General features: G+C 40.5%; 1 long non-coding RNA gene across 1 annotated transcript; it reads right to left on the reverse strand.

Annotated features, from left to right (window-relative positions):
- Nucleotides 1-1,642: 1,642 nt before the first annotated feature.
- On the reverse strand, nucleotides 1,643-19,588 carry LOC103350590 (uncharacterized). Its single transcript, XR_016232344.1, has 3 exons — nucleotides 19,470-19,588; nucleotides 2,412-2,535; nucleotides 1,643-1,980 (listed from the first exon to the last, which is right to left on the reverse strand). It is a non-coding gene; the product is annotated as an uncharacterized LOC103350590 (long non-coding RNA).
- Nucleotides 19,589-20,083: the final 495 nt, after the last annotated feature.

Raw genomic sequence — 20,083 nt, forward strand, 5'->3', positions numbered from 1 at the left:
TTTTTTTTTTTTTGACAGGCAGAGTGGACAGTGAGAGAGAGAGACAGAGAGAAAGGTCTTCCTTTGCTGTTGGTTCACCCTCCAATGGCCGCCGCAGTCGGCGCGCTGCGGCCGGCGCACTGCGCTGATCCGATGGCAGGAGCCAGGAGCCAGGTGCTTTTCCTGGTCTCCCATGGGGTGCAGGGCCCAAGCACCTGGGCCATCCTCCACTGCACTCCCTGGCCACAGCAGAGGGCTGGCCTGGAAGAGGGGCAACCGGGACAGAATCCGGCGCCCCGACCGGGACTAGAACCCGGTGTGCCGGCGCCGCTAGGCGGAGGATTAGCCTAGTGAGCCGCGGCCCCGGCCCACCATCTTCTCTCACCTTATATTTGCAAAGGTCTACCAGCTGCCCCTCTCCAACAGTAGTCAGAGATGATTCTTTTAAAGAAAGCAAATGCAACCACATCACACCTGTTCTGTCAACCCTCGCTGTATTTGCTATATCTCTCCACTAGTTCATAGCCTCAGCTCAATTGACATTTGTTGCCACTAATTCTCTGTGGTAGGGGCATCCTCTGCACTATAGGACGTTGAGCAATGTTCCTGGCCTTCACCAGTAGAACCAGTAGATGCCAGTAGAACCCTTGAGCCCTAATTCCGCCAACCGCCCCTGATCAAGAATGATTGTGCTATCTGGACCTTGCCCTGACTCCAGCCAAATTTTGCATCCCCCTCCCTGCTCTAACCACCACCACCACCATGACCACCACCACTACCACCATTCTTATTCCCCAGCTCCCCCTGCTTTCTCTCATCTCCTCCAATACTTTCTTCCACTACTACTACTTTTACTTGGCTTCTATTCTACTAAGTCTTTTTTTTTTTTTTTTTTTTTTTGACAGGCAGAGTGGACAGTGAGAGAGAGAGACAGAGAGAAAGGTCTTCCTTTGCCGTTGGTTCAACCTCCAATGGCCGCCGCAGCTGGCGCACCGCGCTGATCCGATAGCAGGAGCCAGGTACTTATTCTGGTCTCCCATGGGGTGCAGGGCCCAAGCACTTGGGCCATCCTCCACTGCACACCCGGGCCACAGCAGAGAGCTGGCCTGGAAGAGGGGCAACCGGGACAGAATCTGGCGCCCCGACCGGGACTAGAACCTGGTGTGCTGGCGCCGCAAGGCGGAGGATTAGCCTAGTGAGTCGCAGCGGCGGCCCTACATAAGTCTTACTCTTTCTTCAAGCTAAATCCTTCCCTAATCCTGGTAGGTCATCTACCCACTCCCAAACCCGATGTGTTTTCATAACACCAGCTTTTTTTTTTTTTTTTACACAGTTGTTATCATGATTAACATTCCTTTTGTGATTAATTCTCCCTCTTATCCTTTTTGCCCTGAAAGCTTCTTCAGGATAGGATTCTTACTTATGTTCTTGCTGCAGTTTCTAGTTCCAAGCGTAATGCCTGATGCACCATATTCGTGAATAAATAACTCAAGAAAGAAAATTGACATGAGCTACCAAAATTCAGGGTGTACAAGAGGGATGTAACCACAGGTGAGCCCTGCAGCTGCCTATCCCCACTTGAGGATACTGTGTTAATGGTGTTACGTGCATAATAATGATAGCCTCCATTGGCAGTTAATCTGTGCCAGGTAGTGTACCGTACACTTACGTATCAGTATATCCTTAAAACTTCCTGATGGAGCCATAGCTGCAAATATGCCCATTTTAGTGACAACTTAAGGAAACTGACGAGGATCGCACATCTGGAAAGAGGCAGAGCTGGAATTCATACTCTGGAAGTTGGACCCAAAGGCCCTTGCTCGAAACTCTGACCTATTTCCTGCCATGAGTTAGGAAGCAGAGTTGGAGTCTTAGCACTTCCTCAAAACGTATGACAGGAGCCTGTTTGAAGAATGTCTGTGGTCTGCAGGGTCTTGGTCTCCGGGTCTGAAGAAATCATTCGGAAGCAGGCTGTTCACTGTCTGCTGAGTGTTCTCAGTGCTGTTGGGATGGTGGGAGTGAGCATGAGCGCACTGGGGCACACACTCTGCAGCACATCACACCCACTTAAAGTTTTAATTAACAAACTTCCTGTAAAATGCATAAGCATATAAGTCATTCATATCTCACCATAAAGGACCTTGGACCTCTCGTAAGAAAACTTGCCTCCCCGTGTGTGTGTGTGTGTGTGTGTGTGTGTGTGTTCATGCATTAACAGCTAAAGGAGTCTAGAACACTTCTGTGTAGGGAGATGACAGGGAAGAGCTTAGGAAGCCATAAGGCTTTGATAGGGCCACTAAATGCTTGGTTCCAAAGAAGTAGGTGGGAGAAGGACACTGGATATGAAGTGGGAAGATGCCAAAAGTAATTGCTAGCCACTTTGCAATTACTCCCAGGGCTCAGACGCTAAGAAAAATCATCCTCAGGGCTACCTTTGGCATTGGAAGCCTGCAGTAGAGTTTTCATGAATAATTCACTTTGCCAAAGTAGAAGTAAGCATGGTTTGTAGTTCACTTTCCTTCCATTAATTTAATCTATGACTTTCATTTCGTCTATCTGTAAAAACAAAAGGGATACGCATATTTAGCCGTGAGCCAGGGAAGTGATTTATTAGGCAACATTTATAAATCATTATTTATGACACACTAATAGTCTAGCAAATGTCTTTTGAAAAGAAGATTTTTACTGAGTGCAGATTCAGGAAAATAATATGCATTCTATACACAGTTGACTGAATTTTGTCTCTTCTTCTACAGATAACACTCATCTACCCAATTTTGACACACGTACTCAAGTGCCAGAGAAGGATCAAAGTCCATCTGTCTAGAGGAGGTTTTGCCTGTCAATCAAATTTGTCATTACTTGGATTAAGTTGTTGAGATGATTAGCCTCTTGGAAAATAACGAAGATGGAAATGCCATAATAAATTATTATTAATAATAGGGATTTGGGGCAAATGACACTGTACCAGTAGAAACCCACAATCTTATTACTTAAGCTGCCTTCAGGCCTGGTGGAAAGAAAATATTCCCTGGGACGTAGTAGCTTCATCTCTTTGGCCTCCTCCTGAGGCATCCGCCCTAGTCATCATGATACTGTCCCCGGGCCCTGGCGACCAGTGCCCTCATGACTAATTAAAAACTTGCATCACAGCAATGTTAAAGGGCTGGGAGTCCTTTCTCTTTCAAAGCAGGACTTCTGGCTCCAACTTCTGCACTTGGTGATATCAAGCTGATTCATAGCGTGGACATAGGCTATTTTTGGGCAAAGCCAACTCCAGCCTCTCACTCCCTACAGCTGGAACAAGAGCTGACCTTGAATGACCTAGGTGGCAGACATCATGGCTTCTCTTAGGAAGTTATTAGACAACAGTGAGGTGCGTTGCCTGCAAAGGACACAGAGATACAAAACCACAGGAAATCTAGGCTCTCTCAAGAAAAGTGTTCTCACATCCTCTGAAGAGGAATAGCCCTGACTTTTCCTCCTCTTTTCTCTCTGTCAGAAGTGGAAAAGATTGGTGGGAGAAGTCGGATGACAAGTTGCTTCTAAGCCTGTGCGTAAGATAAGTAACATCCTGGTATACATATTTATTTATTTTTAGTTTTTTTCTGTTTGAAAGACACATACAGGGGGAGAGAGAGAAAGAGAGAGAGACAATGAGAGAGACACAGAAAGAGATACACAGAGAGAGAAATTCCTTACATGGTTTCACTCTAAATGCCTAGTGGGCCCAAAACAGAGACCACTCAGTCAGGATCACCCATGAGGGTAGCGGCAATCCAAGTGCTTGAGCCATCAAGCTGCCTCCCATGGAGCCGAGTGCCTGAGCTGGGAACAATCACAGGCACTCTAAGGTGGGACAGGGGTGTCTCAATAGCTAGATTAAATGCCTGCTCCACCGATTACCTCAAGATAAGTCTGGTTACCTGGGAAGCTACCTGCTAAAATCCTGTGTTTCCGTCTTAAATCATATTGTCTAATATTGAGAGCATTTTGGAAGGAAGGGAATTGTATATCTAATTGTATGTGTATCTCTCAGACTGGGTCAGTATTTAGCATATAAATGTAACTTATTTTGTGTCCAGTGAGTGAAAGGAAAATTTAATTATTTAGGATCATTATACATAAACACATGATATCAAATGTTCATTGAAACATGTGTTGTTTGTTCATGAATAACAGTACTAAATGAAGAAACAAAGAAAGAGCATAATGAGCAGTCATTCAATTATTTATCCTCCTTTCCTTAGGTGGAAATGCTCGATTCTGTCCCCAGACGGCTGCCCTAATTCTGACCTTGGCCTTATTCCAGAGCACTTCAGCAGCCACCCTTGTAGCTTGTGCCTGGGGAGGAAATTCAGCAGGATGCTAGCTGCCTTCCCAGTGTGTCCTGGGACTCCTGAGTGCTGCCCATCTCAAGGCTTCTCCTTTCAGCTCATCATTGACGCAGCTGACTCCGGTCTCCAGATCCACACATTGCTGTGTGCTCTTTCTTTTCTTCTTCACCTGGAACCTCAGGGGACGGCGAAATTAAGAGAGGAGGGGCTGTAGAGTTGATAAGGAAATGCTGAACACTGGAGGCTAATGCAAGTTCCTCACTTTATTTCTCATGTCATCTACTTATTGAGGGAAGGAAAACTGATTCGTGTTCAGGTAGTTTTGAAAAATAATTGTAAAGTATTTTTTTCTTTTTTTAAACTTTTATTTACTAAATATCAATTTTGAAAGTACAACGTTTGGATTATAGCAGCTTTTCCCCCCATAACCTCCCTCCCACCTGCAACCATCCCACTCCCACTCCCTCTCCCATCCCATTCTTCATCACGATTCATTTTGAATTATCTTTACATACAGAAGATCTACTTAGTATATACTAAGTAAAGGTTTCAACAGACTGCACCCACACAGACACACAAAGTATAAAGCACTGTTTGAGTACTAGTTTTACCATTAATTCACATAGTACAACACATTAAGGACAGAGATCCTATATGGGGAGTAAGTGCACAGTGACTCTCATTGTTGATTTAGCAATTGACACTCTTTTTTTTTTTTTAATTTTTTTAACAGGTAGAGTTATAGACAGTGAGAGAGAGACAGAGAGGAAGGTCTTCCCTCCGTTGGTTCACTCTCTTAATGGCCACCATGGCCGGCATTGTGCTGATCTGAAGCCAGGAGCCAGGTGCTTCCTCCTGGTCTCCCACGTAGGGGCAGGGGCCCAAGCACCTGGGCCATCCTCCAATCCTCCAGGGCCATAGCAGAGAGCTGGACTGGAAGAGGAGCAACCAGGACTAGAACCCGACGCCCATATAGGATGCCAGCGCCGCAGGCCGAGGATTAGCCAAGTGAGCCATGGCGCCGGCCCCGACACTCTTATTTATGACATCAGTAATCACCCGAGGCTCTTGTCATGAGCTGCCAAGGCTATGGAAGCCTCTTGAGTTCATAAACTCTGATCTTTAGACAAGGCCATAGTCAAAGTGGAAGTTCTCTCCTCCCTTCAGAGAAAGGTACCTCCTTCTTTGATGGCCCACTCTTTCTGCTAGGATCTCACTCACAGAGATCTTTCATTTAGGTTTGTTTTTTGTTGTTTTTTTTTTTTGTTTTTGCCACAGTAGTCCTGGCTTTCCATGCCTGAGATACTCTCATGGGCTTTTTAGCCAGATCCAAATGGTTAAAGGGCTGATTCTGAGGCCTGAGTGCTGTTTTGGGCATTTGCCATTCTATGAGTCAGCTGTGTATCCCGCTTCCCATGTTGGATCGTTCTCTCCTTTTTAATTCTATCAGTTAGTATTAGCAGATACTAGTCTTGTTTATGTGATTCCTTTAACAATATTTTCTTTATGATCAATTATGAACTTAAACTGATCACTCTGACTAGTAGGATGCCATTGGTACATGCCATCTTAATGGGATTGATTCGGAATCCCCTGGCATGTTTCTAGCTCTACCATTAGGGGTAAGTCCGAGTGAGCATGTGCCAAATTATACATCTTCTTCCTCTCTTATTCCCATTCTGATATTTAACAGGGATCACTTTTCAGTTAAACACCTAAGAATAATTGTGTGTTAATTAAAGAGTTCATCCAATAGTATCAAGTAGAACAAAAAAAGTACTAAAAGGGATAAAGTATTAAGTTGTTCCTCGACAGTCAAGACAAGGGCTGATCAAGTCACTGTTTCTCCTAGTGTCCATTTTACTCCACAGGTTTCCTTTTTGGTGCTCGGTCAGTTGTCATAGATCAGGGAGAACAAATGATATTTGTCTCTTTGGGACTGGCTTATTTCACTCAGCATGATGTTCTCCAGATTCCTCCATTTTGTTGCAAAGGACCGGATTTCATTTTTTTTAACTGCTGAATAGTATTCTATAGAGTACATATCCCATAATTTCTTTATCCAGTCTTTTGTTGATGGGCATTTAGGTTGATTCCAGGTCTTAGCTATTGTGAATTGAGCTACAATAAACATTGAGGTGCAGGCAGCTCTTGTATTTTCCAATTTAATTTCCTTTGGGTAAATTCCAAGGAGTGGGATGGCTGGGTTGTGTGGTAGGGTTTTATTCAGGTTTCTGAGGAATCTCCAAAATGACTTCCATAGTGGCTTTACCAATTTGCATTCCCACCAACAGTGTGGATTAGTGTGCCTTTTTCCCAACATCCTAAAAAATAATTTGTTAACACTGTTGGCACACTAAAACAATATTGAAAGTGAAGTGATTATTTCTTAATTGTTTTGAGCCTAATGGATTTAATGATCAGTGAAAAAACTCAGCAGTTTTATTTGATATATTGTCCTTGTGAAAGACAAATGTTTATATTTTAAAAATTATTGACACACATATTTTGCTTATTTGCTTGTCTATTTGAAATGGAGAGAGAGGGGGGGAGAGGAGGGGAGAGAGAGAGACAGAGAGAGATATTCCATCTGCTATGCATGGTTTGAAGCTCAGAGTCAGTAACTCTAACCAAGTCTCCCATGTGGATGAAAGGAACCCAATTAATTGAGCTTTCACTGCTGCCTCCCAGGGTCAACATGAGCAGGAAACTGTAGTCAGAAACCAGAAGTAGGTATTGAACCCAGGCAATCCAATATGGAATGAGAACATCTTAACTGCTAGGCCAACTGCCCCCCGCAATCTGCTATCTTTTAAAGTTACTATGTCAGTATGTCATTGAACAAATGTTGCTGAGCCCTCCTGTTATTTCCAGTACAATGTGAAGCACTGAGTGAAATCTAAGATAAAATAAAACATGGCTCCTACATTTCTTGGGCTTCAACTCTGATACCAAAGAGAAGGTGTGACATAATGGATACCTCTCACTAATGCTTTAAGAAATATAGTTAGTTCTAGGAGTGCTACTGGAGCTTGAGAAAAATATGCTTTCCATTAGTGTCATTATGAAAGGCTCTTCAGAACAAATAGCATTTACTACCAAAGGATAAAATAACATTTTGTTCACAAATTGTTTTACGTGTATGTCTTATCTGCTCAACTACACTGCAATCTTCTTGCAGCTGGAGACTGGATATTATGCTTGTTTTTCTATTCCCTATCTTTATTCTCTTAGCAAGGATTAGCTGCCTAGGAGGCCCTTCCTACCTAATTGATTTTTAATAGTTGCTAAAAGGCTAGACAGATGTCATAACAAATGTTAGAAATTCCATGAGCATCCTTTGTCTGAGTAGATTCCAACAAGAATACCGTTACAAATGCCCTGAGTTGACAGATACTCTAGTTCCTTTATTATGCAGTGAAGAATTGGGAAACTGGATTCTAATTCTCACTTTTCTATGACATGAGGTGGATCAGCCTTCCATTATATCACCTAAAAATGAGCCCAATCGTGTCTTGAAAATTTAACAAGTATCATTTTATGTCACAGGAGTGGTAAAATGATTGAGAAAGGCACTATAGAAATTCACTGTCACTACCACACCTTCTATGTGAAGCTCACTTCATTCATGACAAAACTGCAGAGGTATCTTAGTAGCATTTCATCACTTTAATTTTTTACTTCACTTTTAAGTTTCATCTGGCTCACCTTTTTGAAGTCATTTTCCTTATTTAAATGGTTTTCCATTATACAATTTACTCTTAAACTTAAACCCACCACTGGTTCGAGTTCCGGCTGCTCCACTTCCAATCCGGCTCTCTGCTGTAGCATGGGAGGGCAGTGGAGGATGGCCCAGGTCCTTGGGCCCCCACATCCACGTGGGAGACCCAGAGGAAGCTCCTGGCTCCTGGCTTCGAATCGGTGTAGCTCCAGCTATTTTGGCCATTTGGGGAGTGAACCAGCAGATGGAAGACCTCTCTCTCTCTCTTCCTCTCTCTCTGTCTCTGCTTCTCTGTAACTCTGCCTTTGAAATGAATAAATAAATATTAAAAAAAAAAAAACTTAAACCCACATAGGAAGTCCCAGAGGAAGCTCCTGGCTTCTGGCTTCGGATCAGCATAGCTATGGTCACTGGTTCACTCCCCAACTAGACACAATGACCATAGCTGTGCTGATCTGAAGACAGAAGACAGGAGCTTCCTCCGAGACTTCCCATGTGGGTGCAGGGGCCCAAGGACTTGGGTCATCTTCTAGTGCTTTCTCAGGCCATAGCAGAGAGCTGGATTTGAAGTGGAGCAGCTGGGTCTTGAACTGGCACCCATATGGGATGCCAGCACTGCAGGTGGTGGCTTTAACAACTATGCCACAGGGCCAGCCCCTATCACTCATTCTTTAAAATGTTACTGTTCTATTCTTTATATTTTTTATTTCTGTGTTCTATTTGCAGTTAGAATGGCATGTTTCAGACTGGAAATGGGAAAAATGGGTAATATGGAGGGGTGGTAGTGAGCTAGGGCATTCTGATTCTACATGGGATCTAAAAACTGGCAGGTCTGGTCTAAGGCAAGAAAGTCCTCCAGGTCTCTATACTAGATAGTGAACTAGGGACTATAAAAGAACTAACGTGGTCGAGAGCTTCAGCCTTAAAGTTATTTTAAAAATGGAAGAAGGGCTTTTTATACATAGAAAGAAGGGCACTGATTATTATCTGAATATCACTAATATCTCCCATAGAACCTACTTGGAATAATTTTTTACTATTAATTTGAACAAGAGCACTGAGACTCTTTATATGTATAATAAAGCTAATTTTACATTTAATAGAGACAATTTTATTTTTTAACGTTCATAAAATCAGAATCTTATTAAATTTTAGAAGTGAATAAAACTTTTATAAGTGTAAGATTTTCTTTCTGGGTTCTATTTGCTGATTAAAATGTTCTTGCTTCAATCCCATTAGATTAAATTGAATTTTACAGTGCTCACTATTTTCCTCTTAGACATATCTCAATAGTTTAAATAATGTAGCATTCTTCATGACAAACTGCTTCATACATTCATTTTCACATTTACTTTCATTTTGTTTAACTGAATGCCAATGGTTTATATTTTTCTGATTAACAAGGAGGGGGAACAATCGTTATTATTTACGAAGCCACTACTGTATACCTGGCCCCAGGATAAACTGCATACACTATGCTCTTTAAGTCTTAAAATAGCAGTGAGATAGGCACTGGTATTTTTGCATTTTACAGGTGAGGAAACTGAGGCTTAGAAATTGAAGTCCTTTGACCGAATCCCACAGCTAATAAAATGGCACAGCGATCATTAACATCCGGGTCCTACTGACTTCCAACCCACGCTCATAGATAGCAACTTTAACCTGTTTCATAATTGATTCTTAAATTTCTAGTTCTGTGACCTTCACCATGTCTAGCTAAGCCGTCATAGAACATGCACAGTTCCTATCTACTCAAACATCTTCAGCTAGCCTGTTGGCATATATTTCGTCAAGTTGAAAACATCCAAGATTGCTACCCCCTTATGCACCCTTGAACTCAAGAAATGTTCTGCTACCTTTGTGGTCTTGCATGGTTGTAATGTCCTTTCTAAAAGAGATGACCTTACCAAGTGTCATTTCTCGGAAAATAAAGCTGGGCTGCTGTTGACTTTTGATTCATCACCGCACTGATATTTCGTGTCAGTGAGGAGTACACGGGATGAGGCAGCAATCTCCAACTCTTATGAAGGGGAACAGGTGGCTGGTCACGTTGGACACATTCCCTCTGGCGGACCTGGCGACACTGTGACTTGTATTTAGCATTTTAATTGACTTTGGCGGTTGCAGAATCACTTTTCTCCTTACAACTCTTTTCAAAGGAGAGGAAACCAAAATAGAAAGTATTAGAACATCTTACTGTGTCATGTACTTTTCACTCTTTCTGAAAATGAATCTTCCCTTTACTTTGACTCGAAGCTAGCATTCATGGAGAGTCGTTAAGACCAACACACACAGGTGTTTAGCCTATCAGGGAGAGTCAATATTTTTGTCAACTTTTTAAACAACTTCCTCCACAATCATCGCTGCTCTCCAAATAGAATCTGCTGACTTCCACTGCGGGGGTCAGTGTTACACAGTGACTCATTACCGGAGAGAACAAACAAGCTCAACAAAGGCTACTTCAATATGTAAATGTTTCCTTATTGCTAGTGAAAGCTGGATTTAAAAAAAAAAAAAAATAGAGCTTCAAAGTCTGTGTCGTGGGGGTTCCTGCTGAGTGACACTCAGCCCTGGGCCACACACCCTCTAACAACAGTTTTCCTCCCCTTCCTCCCCCAACTCCTAGAGTGCACTCGACACGTTCAGTTCCTCAGTGAAAATACTCCTGAACCTGAGCCAGTCCTGCTCTAACCCACGCCACTTCCCAGAAGCTAGCCTTGCCAAGGTCTCCAGTAACATGCTCACTGCCAAAACGAAATGGCACTTCTCCATCGTGGTGCTCCTTGACCTATGTACAGAATCTGACACTGCTGATAACCAATTACACAACTCTCCCTCCTTGGCTTCTGAGCCTCTTTCCTCATTTAGGCTGCCTCTCTTCCCATCTGCTGCAGAGCCCCTGCCCCCTGTTTCGCTTAGACCCCACTTTCCACGGCATTACCTCTGTTGCTCTGTCACTTATGTGTTTTAGCTATGACTGCCTCATTGAAAACAGAGGGCCATGCTGCATTCACATTAGTAACCCAGGGCCTAGACACTGCTAGCAAAATAGTATAGGCTAAAAAAAAAATGTTTGGGACTAGCATTGTGGCACCAAGGATAAAACCACTGCCTGACACGCCAGCATCCCATACGGGTGCCAGTTCGTGTCCCCATTGCTCCACTTCTGATCCAGCTCTCTGCTGAAGCCCTGGGAAACATAGTGGAAGATGACCTAAGTGTTTGGGACCCACCACCCATGTGAGAGACCCTGATGAAGCTTCTGGCTCCTGGCCAAGCCAGGGAGTAAACCATTGGATGGAATATCTCTCTGTCTCTCCCTCTATGGCTTTTTAAAGCAAAAAAAAAAAAAAAATGAATCTTTTGAAAAAAATTTTTGGAATGAATGCACACATGTAATAGGTCAATTTCTACATTCACTTCAGTCTTGCACATTTCATCTGCTGTAAGACAAGTCCCATGACCAATTCATATTAAACAGAAATTTATCATCTCTTTAACTTTTCCCACACCCAGTATCTATGCGTCATTAGAGAGCACTAACATATAGCAAAGTTCCCAAACAAGACTCCACACTGGCTCGCAGTTGTTCTGTTGATTCCTATTTAGAGTTGCCAATTAAATCTGCTTGTTTAGTCTTGACATTTTCTGAATCTGAATTGCCTTATTTTCACCACTTTCTATGGATATTTACAATATTTTGCATGATAAAATTTGAAAAGCACTCCGTGTGCAGTCAGCATGTTCTATAGTAACTCCTTGCTCTGGTGGTGGCGAAGAGAAACCAATTAATATTTGTTGAGTGATGGCTACATAAGCAATTGGATTTTGTGTGTTATTTCTCAACTTGCTCATTAAGGTAGTCCAAAAAAATAAATTAGCTATTCGGTTTGTTTTTGTCATATTAATGACAAAATATACTATCTCAGAGGTGATATTGTCAAAAGTAAAGAGACTTACTATCTCAATGAAAAATAAAAATTTGACTTCATAAACTGTTACTTTTTCTTATGATTTACACCTAATCCTTTTCCTCCTGTTTGAATATGAATCTCCCCACAATTCTGATTTATAATATTTCTTTCCTCTAAGTCTTTAGTTCTTCCGTCAGGTTACCCTTTTCACTTGTCATTTTGTGTATGCCAGCTCTGAGGCCAAATAGTTGTTTTAAATATTCATTGTACATCATATGTTAGAGCCTCCCACTAAATTGCAAAGTCTTTCATTCTATTTTTTTAATATCTTACAAAGACATGTTGAAGTTAGATGGAAATGGAACTAAAGATATGCTTATTGTGATATAAATGATTTTGAAATCCACACATATTTTTCATAATACATATATTTCATAAACTCTTTGAAGGTCTCTGATGTTATTCTTTCTCCTCCTTCTTACATACCCTCTGAATAAATCATTATTCTGCCGCTGAATATGCAACCACCAAGTGTCAGCTTACTGTTCTCTTTTGACCATAATTTTACCTTCTACCTTCTGCTTTTGGATAGATAGGTAGATAGACAGTTGCGTAGGTGAATAAATACATAGATAAATTCACTTCTTACATGTATTATTGAGTTGTTCAATACATTCTGTCAGCACTAAAAACTACATCATAATAAAAGATATTTTCCCTTTGTACTCTCATTATAAACACATCTCTTCCACATTTCTAATGGACTGAAGGTAGTTACCCTTGAAGATTATTGAATTTGTGGGTTGGAAAGTTATTCTTCCTTTTACATATTTCTCTGTTTTATTTGTAATTAGTCTCTGACTATGAGCTCCTAAAAAGAGTAACTAACATTTATTAACCATATCTTAAACAGTTTCTAGCACTGTGCAATGGGGATATACACAATTAAAACATTATTTATGATTCAATTAGCAAATTATTGTGTGTGTATATTTAGAACTATGTGGGTGTCTGAAACTATAAAAATCAACCCATTCTTCTATCTTTTGCCAGTATATTCATTCAACCTTGCAAGAGGGAGTATACAATAAAAAATGTATCCCTCTGTTATTCAATGGATCTTGTTAAATCAATAGTATTTCCTATTTAGTAAAATGTGATGTCTCATGTTTTTTCATAGCAATCTGTATAATTGGAAGGGATTTACTTGATTAACATAGAAGAGTGGTAAGTCATACACGGCATCATAATGAGATTCAAGAGAAGACTATGTTGATATTTCTAACCCATTTGAGTTTCCAAAATAATAATTTGAAAAAACTAAAGAGAACACCTTTTGAATTTTCCTGATGCTTATTGTTTCTTCCAGTTAATTCTTTCAGTTATAAATTACATACATTCCAAATGTCTTTCTCTGCTTGCTGTTGACACACTGATTTGTCCAACATTAAAAATCTTCAATAAAATATAAATGAGCAGCAGCTTCCTGCTAACCACAAATTCCCCCTCTTGTTTTGCTTTGTCTAAATGTTCTTCTTGAATGCCCAAAGGACTTTCTCTTCCTGCTTGGCACAGTTCTAAATTAGTTTGAATCACATTATTCTAACATCCAGTGTATGTACCTGCATTATGATTCTAAGGGTAATTTGTGTCCTTTAACCATAGTGTGCTTATCATCAATGCTTCAAGGATTACAATCTGGCCTTGATCTTGCTTGGTCCATCAAGGTTGCTTGGGGATAGAGCTATTCACTGGCACAATATTGGTTTCATGCCTATGATAACTCAGAAATGTATTTCTCAACCAAGGCAGTGATTTCTAACAGTGTTGGAACTTTTGATTGTTTTGTTTTAATCACAGTTGTAAGTTGATACAAAAGTGTACCATTTTTTTTAACCATTGAGTTCAAAGCAAGCAATTCTTTTTTACTGGCTTTACTTGAACCTGGAAATTTGACCCATGAGCATCAGCTAAAAACCTTGTCCTGACTCTATGTGTTTTGTGTGTGTGTATGTTTCATTTTCAGTGTCTCATTAAAAGATTAAAATGTGTAGTTGAAATAAGTGGACAGACTTTGCCTTACTGATTGCTCATTCATGCTTTTATCTTCTCCCAGATAGATTAGCCTAATGCTTGGTTGGTTGGTCTGCCAAAAAATACTGATTATAAACCTGTGTCTTGCAAAATCCCACTGTCGGCAGCGTGTGGTGCAGAGACACTCAACCATTCTTGGGCTATCATAGCATTTTTAAACGTTTTTGTGAATAAATAGATGTTCTTTCAGAAATCATTTGTAATCCACAAGTTTTGCTTTTGTAGCTTGAACAACAACTATTTTTCCATGTTTATTTCTGCTATCCTTTCAGCTCAAAGCCATTGTTAATTTGAACATAGTTGCCTTAACACAGAATATGGTTAATATTCTTCTAAGTGGCCTTAAATTCCTGGTTCATAGCCTCTTACCTTAATTAAGACTATGTGAACTTCAGACAACCAATTAAGATGAGGAGAAAGTTTGCCAAAGCCTTAATTTGGCATCATGCATGTAAAAATGTGTTTTTATAAGTTCTACTTTTTATGTGCTATTTCACTCAAGTCAGTTTTGATGTGAAGACAACACCTCGGAAATGGAGATATTTTAATCCAGAACGTATCCATGACCCAGTTGCAATCACACAAGCAGTAGACACAGGAGTTTTCTCAGAACATCATCATAGTTCTCACTGCCATAAAGCCTTAGGTCTCCAAAGACTCAAGCTGTAGGTCAAGTTTTGCCCCTATCCAATGAACTGAATGACATAAAACAAGTCAGCTAATGTCTTTGTACCTCAGTACATTTTTCATAAAACTGGGGACCCTGGAAATGTGCATTGTGACACAGTGGGTTAACCGCCACTTGAGACGTCAGCATCTCATATCACAGTGCCAGTTCAAGTCCTAGCTACTCTGCTTCTCATGCAGCTTCATGCTAATGCACCTGGGAAAACAACAGAAAATGGTGCAAGCACTTTGGCACCTACCACTCCTGCAGGAGACCTGGGTAGAGTTTCTGGTTCCTGGCTTCAGCTTGGCCCAGCCCTGGCTTGTGTGCAGCTTTCTGGGGAGAGAACCAGCAGGTGGTAGATTTCTCTCTCTCTCTCTCGCTCTCTCTGTGACTCTGCTTTTCAAATATATAATTAAATAACTATTTTTAAAAAGAAACTGGTGCTTGGAACAGAGACTCCACAGTTAGTTCCATCTGGCTTGTGCCAGGCCAGAGTATGGAGTTGAAGTTCTGGCTCCAAGTACAAGGCCAAGTTCCAACCCTGCATCTTCTGTTATGAACTCTGGCAGCCAGAGGGAATGTGTGGAACGAAAGTGCTGGCCTCTACATGTGCTGCAGGAGTTAAAGTGGGTGAGAACCCTTGGAGCAGATGTTCTTCCACCTGAAGTGAATTAGTAGATTAAATACTTATTAGAATAAAAAAGTATTGATTTTTTCCAAGAGATTGAAATTCTAAAGAGTAAACCAAGGGGTATGCCATGTATCTTAGTTCCTTATGGCTGCTATAACAAAATACCGCAGACTTGGTGGCTTATATACAACTGAAAGTTTTTTTTTTTTTTTCACAGTTCTGGATACTGGAAAGTCCAAGACCAAGGTGATGGCATATCTGGAGTCTGGTGAGGGCCTCTTTCTGGCTCACAGATGGCACCTTCCAAGTGTGTCCTCCCCACGTGGTAGAAAGGGTAAAGGATCTCCCTCCAGGCCCCATTTATAAGAGATTAAATGTTGGCCGGCACCACGGCTCAATAGACTAATCCTCCACCTGCAGCGCCGGCACACCGGGTTCTAGCCCCGGTCGGGGCGCCGGATTCTGTCCCAGTCGCTCCTCTTCCAATCCAGCCCTCTGCTGTGGCCCGGGAGTACAGTGGAGGATGGCCCAAGTCCTTGAGCCCTGCACCCGCATGGGAGACCAGGAGAAGCACCTGGCTCCTGGCTTCGGATCAGTGCAGTGCACCGGCTGCAGCGCGCCAGCCACAGCGGCCATTGGAGGGTGAACCAACGGTAAAGGAAAACCTTTCTCTCTGTCTCTCTCACTGTCCACTCTGCCTGTCAAAAAAATAAAATAAAATAAAATAATTTTAAAAAAGAGAATGAATGTCATTCATGAGGGCTCCAGCCTCATGACTCATCACCTCCAAAATGTAATACCATCACCCAAGGCATTAAAATTTCAACATGTGAATTTGGAAGGGAACAAACATTCAGATCATAACACCATAAAAATAATAACACTTTTAAGAGATTAGATGATGACATTCTTAATGAAATATGTAAATCATAGTGCCAGGCTGACCACTTTGCCTGGAAGATTGGCCTTTTCTGGAACACAGTGCCTGTCTGGGGAAGTGACGTCCTTCCCTGTGAAGGTAGCAGACACCTGTTCAAGATTTCTGTGCTGTGTCAGGTTGAGATGAACTTTGCATGGAGGCTGGGAGTTATCACCTGGCAAAGATCATGAACAATGAATAGGATTTTATTCAGCAAAGAAAAGCGGTTTGGGCCAGTAGGGGAGCAAAATAGATCATGTAAAGGTTTCATTGTGTTTGCAGAAAGGCAAGAAATTCCTTACACCTGGAGAACTGGATGGGTGGTGACTATTCCCAAAGAGAGACTGAAAACTCTGTAGAAAGCACATTCTTACAGGACAAACTAAGAAATCCGGGTTTTATCTGATACCAAATAGGAATCTTTTCTTTTTGTAGTATTTATTTTGAAAATGTGTGTATGCTTTCCCTTCTATTTTCTAAATGGCTTTCTAAGGAGGGGAAAGCAAATTGAATGGAGGAAGCCTTTGTCCCAGCTTTAGTGGGTTTTATTGTATAAGAAGTGTTTAGTGTAATTACTCTGGAAAAGAGTTTGGGGTTCTTATTTAAGAATGAGATCAGGAACAGAGAAATGAAGGAAAAGTAGGACCCAAAAGGATAAACAGAAGCAAGAACTAGGTTTATGAATAAGTTGGGTGAACACTCATGGTGTAGGGGAAATGAAAGTATTTGAAGAACAGGACCTCTAGGTCCCTTTGGATCTTCTTTGCATTGCTAATGTTTGAAGCATGCCTCAGCCTTTTTCCCAAATCACCAAGTTGGCTAAACTTGTGTTTATGCAAGTAGGCTTGTCAGTGTTGGTGAAAATTGAAGAATGAACTGAATTAGAGATAGATGCCACAAAAAGTACACAGATCTAGAGGCTCAGGCGACTCAAGAATTGAACTCTTGTAGCAAATGAAAAATCCCGGGGTGGGGGGGCGTGTTGGTCATCCACAGACCATACAAATGGGGAAGAGACAGTCTGGGAGAATTTCATCTGTGAATCATGTGCCTGTGGGTGGGGTGGGTGAACTTATCTGTGCTTGTAGTAGGGTTCTCAGTCAGGGACTGGCATGACCAAATTCACATTTAGACAAACAGCTTAGTAGTATGATGTCTGAGGCCAAAGGATAATATACATAAGGCAGCCCTGACACTGAATGAACAGAAAGTAGCATTTGAAGCAAAGACAGGTGTTAGCAGGTGCCCCCTGTGTATCTAGCTTGGTAGATCTGGGAAATGGTACTTACAGTAGCAAACATAGAGGGACAAAAAGATGCGAGGAGGAACGATGAAATAAATAGGTTTCAAAAATGCTGACTTTAACATGATTGCAATAGAGTTCATTAGGAATACCCATTAGGAGACTATGGCTAAGTAAACTTTGTTATCAATACTATTTGATTTAGTAAGGATAAAACTTCAGCAGTGAACCTATTCTCTCTCATTGTGTCACACTGACCTCTCTTTCTGTCCCTCCCTCCCTCCTGTCTTTCTCTCTTCCATTTTCCTTCCTTCCTCCTTCCTCTCCCCTTCCTACTTCCCTCTCTTTCTCCTCTCCTCCAGACAACATAGTTAGTAAAGATATAAAAGCTTTCTCCTATTTGTATTATTTTCAGAAAAGTTGCAAATAATAGAAAGTTATCTAAAATATGCCTATAAAAAGTTATTTTACACATGAATTTCATATGAGACTTGATGAAAATATTTGCTCCCATATGTAATAAATGAGCTCATTGTCACAATTTTGATATGGTAATGTATGCTGTCATTTAATATTTTATTATCATGGCAAAATTGATCCTGTCATAAGTATTTTATAAATATCATATTGCTCATATTCTTTCTGTCATAAGGAGAAAATTATTCTTAAAGCTAGCTCTTTAATATTATGTAATAACATTAATTTCTTTCCCTAGAATTGTCTTTTCTTTTTTCCTATTATTGTATCTGCTTTTCCCATGTAAATTAGGGCTTTCCCAGGTCCTCTCACTTTGAACTACACAAGTGTAAATAGCTGAATGGGTGATGTCACTCTGCATTATGAAGCTTTAATTACTTCTTGGCTCTGTTATAGTCATTTTAAGGTTATGTAAATGCTCCATTAGGATCATTTAAAATTCAGTTTATTAAACCCGTCATTTCTCCATAGTTAGAGAAAACTGGAAAGCATGTGAGAACCACTGTCAAAAGGAGTTGAAACCTGCAACACAATCATTGTTTCCTCTTTAAATTATTATGAATAAAGAGTTTTATTAGCATATTTTAGTTAAATTTTTCATTGCAAAAATTTAAATCTGCCAAGCCTATAAGAGATCATTTTAAATTATCCTTTTATAAATGGGATAATTTTCAAAATTTTCTTTTCATATGATATATACTTACTGGTAAGGTAATACAATGATTATAATTACTAATGACTAAATTGTAAAAACATTAATCTTTAATAAGAAGAGCTAAAGGCAGAATTGGTAGCAGATAATGAGAATTAAGCTTTATCAAACACAAATATGAAGCACTATCATACTATTAATGATTTTTATGATTATCAAAGTTTTCTCCATAGAGTTGATTTTTAACCATCATATCTTATTGTTTCCAGCAAATGAATCCCTGAAGACACTTTCCAAATATTTCTTATACAAGTACCTGTTATAACACTTTTCTTACTTCAAATGTCTTATCAAAATGATTTCATCATTTAATTCAATCAAAATAGGATAAAGGACTATTGAGATAATTTATCATCCTATAGATTTTGATATTACTGTTATTTATTCTGAAAAAAAGCCATGAAATAGTAGGCACTCAATTATGTCTTTAAAATAATTACATTTTGAATGTCAATGTGTATTACATATTTCTTCTGAAGAAATTTTATTAGATACATAATACAAATCAATTTAATATTTAGTAATATTAATTAATATTTATTAAGACAACAGATACTCACATAATATTCAGAGATACAATAATGGAAGTGGTTATTCCCATTGAAAAGAATCTTCAAAAAATATTCTCAACATTTCACATGAATCCAATAGCAGAACTAAGGAAAAGAGCGTATGCAGTGGTCTACTGGAGCACTCCACTTTCAAGACTACATCATTTTTGAAAGTTTCACCATTTATATACAAAAGATGTGCAGCATTGCTAGTCTCTCACCATTTGTTTCGTGGTGAACAAATTCTCCAGAATGCAGTGTCAGGTCTTAGAACTGGCACCTCCTCCATAGTCTGTTCCTGAACACACCATTGCCATGCGAGCTCACCCTGCCTTCTCCCTTATATATTTCTGTGTGTCACTCAGCACCCTTCCTCTTGCCTGGAAAGCCATCAAGAACTTTCATTTGAGGAACCAGTTGCCAGGTCATTTAACAACCCAGTCAGCAGGATTCTCAAGAGTCATGAGTAGAATAAAGCTGTCTGTGCCCTTTCTCTTTCAGACAGGGAATGCCGTTACCCAAAAGCTATGCTTGCAGAGGTAGTCTTGGAAGTGCTCACTGAAGTTGCACAGCCTCCAAGCCTGCCCACGGCCTGTCTCTGGGTACCCAGGCGTTCGGTTCTGTTTAAGCATATTCACACTTACATAGGTTTATCAGTGCAAGAGAAATCATCGAGAATATGTCATTTTCCCTTAGTAGCCTGTTACCCAGAAGGTGGATACGGACGGACGGTACTGAAATGTTTTGGTTAGCCTCCCAAGTGAAGAACATAAATCCACAGAGACTTCAAGCATCTTTTATTTCATTCCTCCCTCCGTCCCTCCCCCTAGGACAT

The sequence above is a fragment of the Oryctolagus cuniculus genome, chromosome 4, assembly GCF_051225735.1.
Source record: "Oryctolagus cuniculus isolate XC-2025 breed Fujian yellow rabbit chromosome 4, ASM5122573v1, whole genome shotgun sequence".
Lineage (NCBI taxonomy): Eukaryota > Metazoa > Chordata > Mammalia > Lagomorpha > Leporidae > Oryctolagus > Oryctolagus cuniculus.